Source organism: Otolemur garnettii, unplaced genomic scaffold (assembly GCF_000181295.1).
Source record: "Otolemur garnettii isolate 467f Iridium unplaced genomic scaffold, OtoGar3 scaffold00086, whole genome shotgun sequence".
Taxonomy (NCBI): Eukaryota; Metazoa; Chordata; class Mammalia; order Primates; family Galagidae; genus Otolemur; species Otolemur garnettii.
The window spans coordinates 1935008-1943053 of record NW_003852481.1 but is presented as its reverse complement, the minus strand read 5'-3'; positions in this window follow the sequence as shown (position 1 = coordinate 1943053).

Sequence of the window (8046 nt, the reverse complement as noted above, 5' to 3'; positions counted from 1 at the left end):
AACAGACTTGGTTCCTGATCTCAAACATCCTATCACCTCATAGGAAAACAGACATTAAAGATTTTAATTTATTTGTGATGAGTGCTATGAATAATAAAAAAAAAAAAGCATCATGATTTGAGAAACAATAACAGGAAACCCAATTTAAACCAGGGATCAAGGCAGCTTCTCTGAAAAGGAATCTTAAAGGAGGCGGAGGGAGAAAAAGTCTAAATAGTGAAAGAAAAAGCCTGGGAGACCCGTTTGTACGAGGCATGAAGAATGTTTCTCAAACAGCAGATGAAGAGGGGGAATCTTCGGCCGCCACCCAGAAACCAAACACTCAAGGTGATAGATATTCATGGAGCCATGTTTTATAGCTAAGAGAGAAACCAGCTTAAAACATTTTCTTCATGTTGGTATAGCTAGAAGAAAGACCAGGGAACAACATTGCTTGGTCATCTGTATAAGAAGTGTGAGATTTGTTATGTAGATATTCCCCAAAGAAGGGAAAAAGAAGTTGACTACCTGTTGAAGACACTAACTCTGCTAAATTCCATTCGGCATGCACGATAATTTCTGGAAATTTCGCGTTTTTCCCTGACATATAACAGATGGTCCTTTAACCCCTGATGCTGCGTCAATGTAGGGAATATCCACAGCCTTGGGAATGAAGAAGGTCAAATCCTTGGCTGAAGATTGTTTACTGCACCTATGATTTCAAATAATAAATATGAAAGAGAAACTGGTCGTTTTTACACAAACAAAATTTCCTTCGTGTGGTTAGCACATGTGATTAAAACAAGAACTGCAAAGTGTACTCACTACCCCTGTTTGAGCTTTTCTGAACCCCCCTTGCTTTTCTCTTTTTAAAGTAATCCTTTTTTTTTTACTCAATCATTGAGGGAATGCTCAACGCCAATGGTCAGATATATATATATATATTTAAATAAGAGGAGGAGCTTAGAGAACTTCCACTGAGAATGTTTGTGACGTCATTGCTCTGGCCCCATCACCCCCCACTGTAGAGGGTGGTAAGTGGCTGGGCAGCAGGCCTCCACAGGGGAATTTGATTTTGGCTGAAGGACATTAGATAGTTTGCACCTGAAATATCTTCTACACAACTCTACATGTCTACAACATGTCACGTGTTTTCTTCCTCTGACTGCAAGTTCCAGTTAGCGCACCTGAAAACAGAGCCCTTGGCATCACGTGAGTTTCCCCCAGTTGCCGTGGCGTCCCCTCACTTGCTCTCAGTTTCCTCTAGCAGATGCCTGTGTGGACCGTAATCCCTCGTCTGAAGCCCCTAGAGCCAGATGTGTATTGGAACTCAAGACGTCTTAGACTTCTGAAAGGTAGACTCTGCATTGTGTATTTTATTTTCATGTTTCTGTAGCTAACATGGAACTACTCCCGTGAAGTGGGATGGGTGAAGACCAGAAGCAGCCTCATGCCCGTTCATGCTGCCAGATGGTGTTACCAGAAACTATAGGAATAAAATAACGCTGGAATTCCAGAGTTCTTTGGATCTTGGAATCATGAATGAGGGATGGAGGGTGGGTAGCAGTATCCTTGTAAAAATTGCTTGGAAAATTTATTTTTGCACAGACTAATTTTTCTCACTCTGTATAACAAAAGCTTAGTAACATGAAGGTAAATGGATTTCCATCCTCTGTTATTTTTGGAGTGTTAATACTTTCCATTTGGTTAGAAGTGGAAACCCCAGATAACCCTAGGCTTTTGTTCTGTTTTGTGTGTAAAACTAAAACAGATGTGAAATACAGACATTGAGACATTTAACCTGGTGACTAAAGTTCAGAAACCTAAATAGCTGACTTGAACCTCAGGTGGCTCTGTTTTTTTGGCCCATGGTCATCCTAACAACTGTCCCTTCATCAGCCTTCAAACATCTTTCTTCCCCCTCTAGTTATAAAAGTTATATAGTTTTCATAGTTATGGAGGCTGAATTTCTCTTATATTGGCTTTCCTCACATCTGTCGGGATGTGAAGCTAGGGGTTCCTGGGGTGGGTGGGCATGCTGGAGAAACTGAATTGGTAAATTCATATGATTGCACTGTTTTCACAGGTCCTGAGGCCCATGTGAAGTTTGTTATGTGTATTTATTTTCTCATTAAGTTAGCTACTCTTTTAGTGTAGATTCCGTCCTAAGTGTACTTCTCAGAACATGGGATGTAGTGGGTGACTGGTGTGTGTGTGTGTACTTAAAAATTGATATGTAATAGTAGAATTTGCTTTGGGAAGAAGTGATCTTAAAAGAAGAAAATATCTTGATAGAGCTTTGGGAATAAAAAAGTAGCGCCATGATAGAATTCAGAAGTTTGGGACAGAAAAAAAGGATGGTGGAATTACTCTGCATTTAAAGCAAAATTCATGGGGTGTGGTAGTGGAGACAGCCAGGGGCTAGAGAACAGTTGAGCAGTGCGAGAGATTAGCTGAAGGACTATAAAACAGGATTGTCTATTATTCAATTCTGATCGTGTCCCCCCTGTATTTCTTAATTTCTCTAACCTTTCTGTAAAAGGTGAGATCTACAACGACTTTGTGTGAATGATTATTCATGTATATGTAATAGGTAGGTAGTTGATACCAGTTTAAGAAACTAGACGGCAATAATGAAAAAATTACAAGATGCCAAGTGGAGACCAAGAAGTCAGCTGGAGCAAGAGGGGCCCAGGAGAGCAGAAACCCAGGAGAACACAGAGAAATCTTGGAGAGAGAATTGGACTTTCAGTACAATGTACGCTGGAGACTAGAAATGGTCTTATCAGGTGCCCAGAGGCAGAGTGACCCTTGATGTTGCTTAGACTAAATAGTAAGCAGTCAACAAAAACTACAAATGACTTATTTAAAAAACGGTGAAGTTTAGGTAGGTCATTTTCTTCTCCTAGTGGAAAAAGTCCTAGAGAGGGATTTAGAAATCCTGGGTTTGGGTTTTGTAGCAATAATTGTGTGACTTTGGGAAGACAGCTAACCACCTGAGCTGTAGTCTTCTCATCAGTAAAAGGAGGGAGGGAAGTAATTAGTGGTTCTGTCAATTGGAAAATTGGCCCAGATGGTAATTTAGATGGCCTGAAGAAGAACCACAGAATTTGAAACACCCTTGTGTTACACTTATGCCTGCATCCTGTTTCTGCCACACACTGGCTGTGTGACCTTTGGTCAGCCACTTAAAGATCTAAGCCCCAGTTTCCTCATCTTTGAAGTGGTAGACTTGCTTCAGATAGTTTGGAAAAGAATAAATTCTTTAGCCTTGATAAAGCACCCAGATACATGGTGCATTGTGTGAAGCACCTATTTTTTGATAAATATTAGATTCCACTTCTTTGGTGAGTTTCCTTCTGCCTGACCTTGGGGAGTCCAACTTCACACCAGCTGACCCCTGCTGAGCTGAGACAGCAATAATATAAAGTAACAGTTCAACTTCACATTTTAAGAGTTGTATGGAATTTGAAAGCATATATTCAAATCCATACGCTGCTATGGTTACTGATTATAATGTACTAAGTATTAACCAAGAAACTCTATTTAAGGAACAGTATTCAGAGAGGTGATAATTTTGGCCTACGGATTTTTTCATTACTATGTAGTTTCTAGATCTAATATAAAGACAAATCATTCTCAACTTCAATTCTAAATCCCAGATCTGTGTGTTTTAATAATACAGGTGCAATAGAGAAGGAATGGAACTCTTGCCCACATTTTTTTTTTTTTGAATAATTGGAGGCTGCCTCTGTCATCCACTTCACTCCCAATCCCACTAAGCCAGGGGTAGGCCTACTTAGGTTTATAGCAAAAGGCAGCCAGCCTACAAGAAATGAAGGTATGAACTCTTTAATTCTCCTCTGAAAATGGGAAGCCCCTCTCTATGTCCCAGCCTTTCTTCTTATTTTATTTTTTTGAGATAGAGTCTCACTATGTCACTGTGGGTACAGTGCCATGGTGTCATAGCTCATAACACCCTCAAACTCTAAGGCTTACGTGATTCTTTTGCCTCAGCCTCCCAAGTAGCTGGGACTACAGGCACCTGCCACAACACCTGGCTATTTTTTTTTGGTTGTAATTGTCCCTGTTGTTTGGCAGGCCAGGGCTGGATTCGAACCTGCCAGCTTTGGGGTACGTGGCTGGTGCCCTAAGCCGCTGAGCTATAGGCGCCGAGCCCCAGTCTTTCTTCTCATTAGGTAGCCAGCCATCGTCAGAATACCTAGGGTTGGACTACATCACACTGAACCTGGTTCTGCGTATGAGGAAGAACACCCAGAGTGGAGGGACAGGCCTGTCTGCCTTCTTTCTGTCCAGTTTCTTGGGTGTCTAGGCTTTCTGTCTCCCCAGGGTCCTAGTGCCTTGGGAGGGGAAAGTGAGCTCTTCCCCATACCTCAGAAGCATTGATGGGACTGATTTTCCTGTCCTAAATGTGCCAAGTATATTTTCTGCTGGACCTCATGGTGTCTCCATTTCACCTACTGAAATAGTGTGTATCAGAGCCTTACCCACCAAAGGAAGCTAGAACATAGGAGTGGATCTGGGCGCAGGGTGGAAAGCATGGGTCATTAAACAGGACCATGCAACTGTACTTTTTTCTAAATTTTGGTTCATATTTTCTTTTGTTAACTTAATGGAATAAATAAATACTGTATTGACCAATCCTCACATAATCACTCCTAGGTTGAAAAATAGCTCATAACTGATGAAAAATTTCCAAATGATAATGTATTTTTTTATGATTATGTATTTTAAATGATACTCACCTAGGCACTGTGTTTGAGTAGGTGCTGCCTGTATTTCTGATCTAGTATTTCCTTTTATTTGGAAGGCCCATAGTCTTCCTCTGGTAAGTATTTGTGATACTGAGTTCCCAATTCCTAAAAGAAATGAATAGGTTATGAAAATTTCTTTACCACATTTTCATTAAGGTGGTAATGGTAACAAAGTGCAAAGGTATTTGAAGTAGATTTACTTCATTTTGCCCTGGGAACCCACAATTCCCTAAATTACAAATATAGCAGAACATCTGTAAGTTGACCACCCAAGGGACCATAACATACTAGTCACCATACAAAGGTGGTCCACATAATGAACTAGGCCTACTGTGCTAATATATCCATGTAGTGCATGTCAGGTCTGTGAAAATAAGGTCAACTTAAGGAAGTGGTCAATGTAGGAAGGTGGTCAACTATGGTGGTTCTACTGTATACATTCAACTAAGAAGTATAACTTCACCACTGGGTCTTAGATTTTGACTGATGAGTAGGAAGGCCTTTCCTAGGTCAGCGTGGTAGAACGGTGCTAATGTGTCTTGCTCTCATAAGGGAAATTGGATGTAGAAAAATTAATTTTAGGGGTTCAGACCTTATTAGAATAAATAACTGAGAATATAGTTGGGGGACTCAGAATGTGAGAAGCTCATGATTAACAAATGGCAAGGACTATTTAACTTTTAACAGACCATTTTCCAGAGGTGGATTGTTTTGGGACTCAGCACAGGTTCACATAGGAGTGGTTGTTACTTTACTGGTTCATACACATATATGCAAATGTGGAGTGTAAGCCTGAGAATCCACAGCACTGGGCGGGCCCGACTGAAGGAGCTGGAAGAAGACTGGGTTTTTTTAGAGCACGGATTTGTGTAGTCAGTGCAGGCTGGGACATGAACGCTGCAGGGCTGTTCTAGCCATGGTCCTTGGTGCCGGGACATTTTGGTTTATTCAAGTCTTATCAGTAACCACAAAGCCATAGCAATTTTACTTACTGTGTACTTAGTAAGTCTGTGTAATTGACTTCATTTTTATTAATACCACCACAGCACCAAGTCCCAGCAGCTCTCCTGGAATGATTTTCTATCCAATTTGCTTTGAATCTGTTCTTTCCCACTGAGTCTCTAACATACCCTAACTGATCTTTTAAAGATTCAGGGTATCATGATGTATGGAACTCTGTCAGTGATTTCCCATCTTCCTTACTATAAAGCCCCAATCCCTAATGACGCCTACAAATCCTCCACAATCTGGGTTCTCTCCACCTCTCCAACTTCATATCAGACAATCGTCCACAGTGCTCTCTCTTCCGTTTGTGAATATGCTAACCTTTCCATGAGTGGTTTTTTCTTTTCCGGAAACACTGTGACCCCAAACTCTTTGCCTGATCCATGGACAATATTCTTGCATTGAATGGTTCTTAGTGTTATTTATCCAGAATTAAAGCTCAAAAATCATAAAAACATTGGACAGAGTCCTTGCACAGACTTATCACAACATAAGAACTGGACTAACTTGGTTAAAAAGTCTTTAGCATATCCTAAAAACACACACACACATTATTAAAACAAAAAAAGTTTCATAAAATGGATATTTCCCACATGGGTTCTGGACCCTTTTGAGTTTATGAACTTTGTTCTATGATACTTTTCACACAGAAGAAGACTGAACTTGCACAGTGGGCTTTGGCTTTTAGTCATTTAGACTTGGGTTTTAAGCTTCCAGATTTTCTGTTGACCATCTCTGTGATATTGAAAAACTTTTGGATCTCTTCAAGTCTTATTTCTACAACCGTAATATAGGGATCTTAATGATAACTATTCCACTGGTTTACTGAGAAATTAAAAGATTGAATGAAATGTGCCTCCACATAATCCATGCTCAGTAACTATTATCTGCCAACATTATTGACATTTTAATACAGGCTTTTAAAAATGACATGACCATAAGATAGAAGGAGAGGAAATAAACTAAGCAGACATAGAGTCAAGGGCCCAGAAAAGCTAAGTAGGGAAAGTTGAAAAACAAATAAGGAGGTTTGCAAAAATGACAGAGGACAAAAAAAGTAGAATCTCAAAGTCATTTTTAAAGGAAGAAAAATAAGGAAGGGCTATCTATTACTTAAAGAAAATTGTGTATTAACAGGCCACATGGAAAAAAAACAAAACACCAGAAGTATAGAACTGGTGTTCTAAATTTTTTCTTCTTGGACAAAGAGAAGTATTTTTAGTCAGAAGGAAAAAGTAAACATTGGTTAGAGGAATCTGAATTTTTAGATTTCTCTAAGACTCTGAAAGAGCTATCAAATGAGCCTATATCAACAGTAAGAGAGCCATCCAAATGCAGTTATGTTAGCCATGTTTATGTAAACCAATGTCATGGTCTTCTGGAGAAAAGGGCAGGTGCAGTCATGGAAACAAAAACAAAAACCTGTGAGGAATTTTAAAACATGAGCATGAAACCAGACAACAGTAGAGACCCATTTTTCTTCTGATTCCCAAAAGGAAGAAGAAGTTGAATCTACTCATTCTGTAATCAGCCCCCGCTTGAAAAATGTCAATGACCTATAGTTTCCTTTCCCTGAACTACTTGACCTTTTGAGTTCTTGCTTGGAAAATGGTGGATGTTCTGCAAGTAAAAGGAGCTGAGATTCTGAAGGACCTTAAGCAACTTCCTGATGACTCACCGTCCAGCATAACCTGCCCCCACTGCACCCAGCCCCATGTTAGTTACACGGTGATGGGCCACAAGGCACTGGTTGCTCCTTTGATCTTGTCCATGGTCTTGAAAGCATGCAGGAACTTTAAACCATGGGTTCTTGGGTGGTCAGACAAAGAATTGAAAGACACCACCAACAAACAACAAACTCTAAAACAGACAAGGGTGAGCTGGAATAAGCTTCCAGGCTGGGATCACCCCCTATTACAAGAACCACCCACCTCTGACCTCTCTGTAGGAAAAAGTACAGAGAGAAGCCTTGGTTGCCACCCTGTCAGGCTTGATCACCTGCCTCTGAGAGGCACCCTTGGAGACACATCATGGGGAGACACCGGCTGGAGTCTGTCATTTGGAACTTCTCTTCCAGGTGGAGGAGACAACCAGGATGAAATAGAAGACACATAGTACATTAAAATACTCAGGGTTTATTGAAAGACATAAAAAGGCTCTACAAAGTTAAGACAAAGCTCAACTGTAGAGAGTGGTGGAAAAAGCTCACCACCTCTCCTACAACTTCTCCTATAGCTACCAATAGTAGTCCATGGTGTAACTTATAGAATATATAAGTTATATTTTT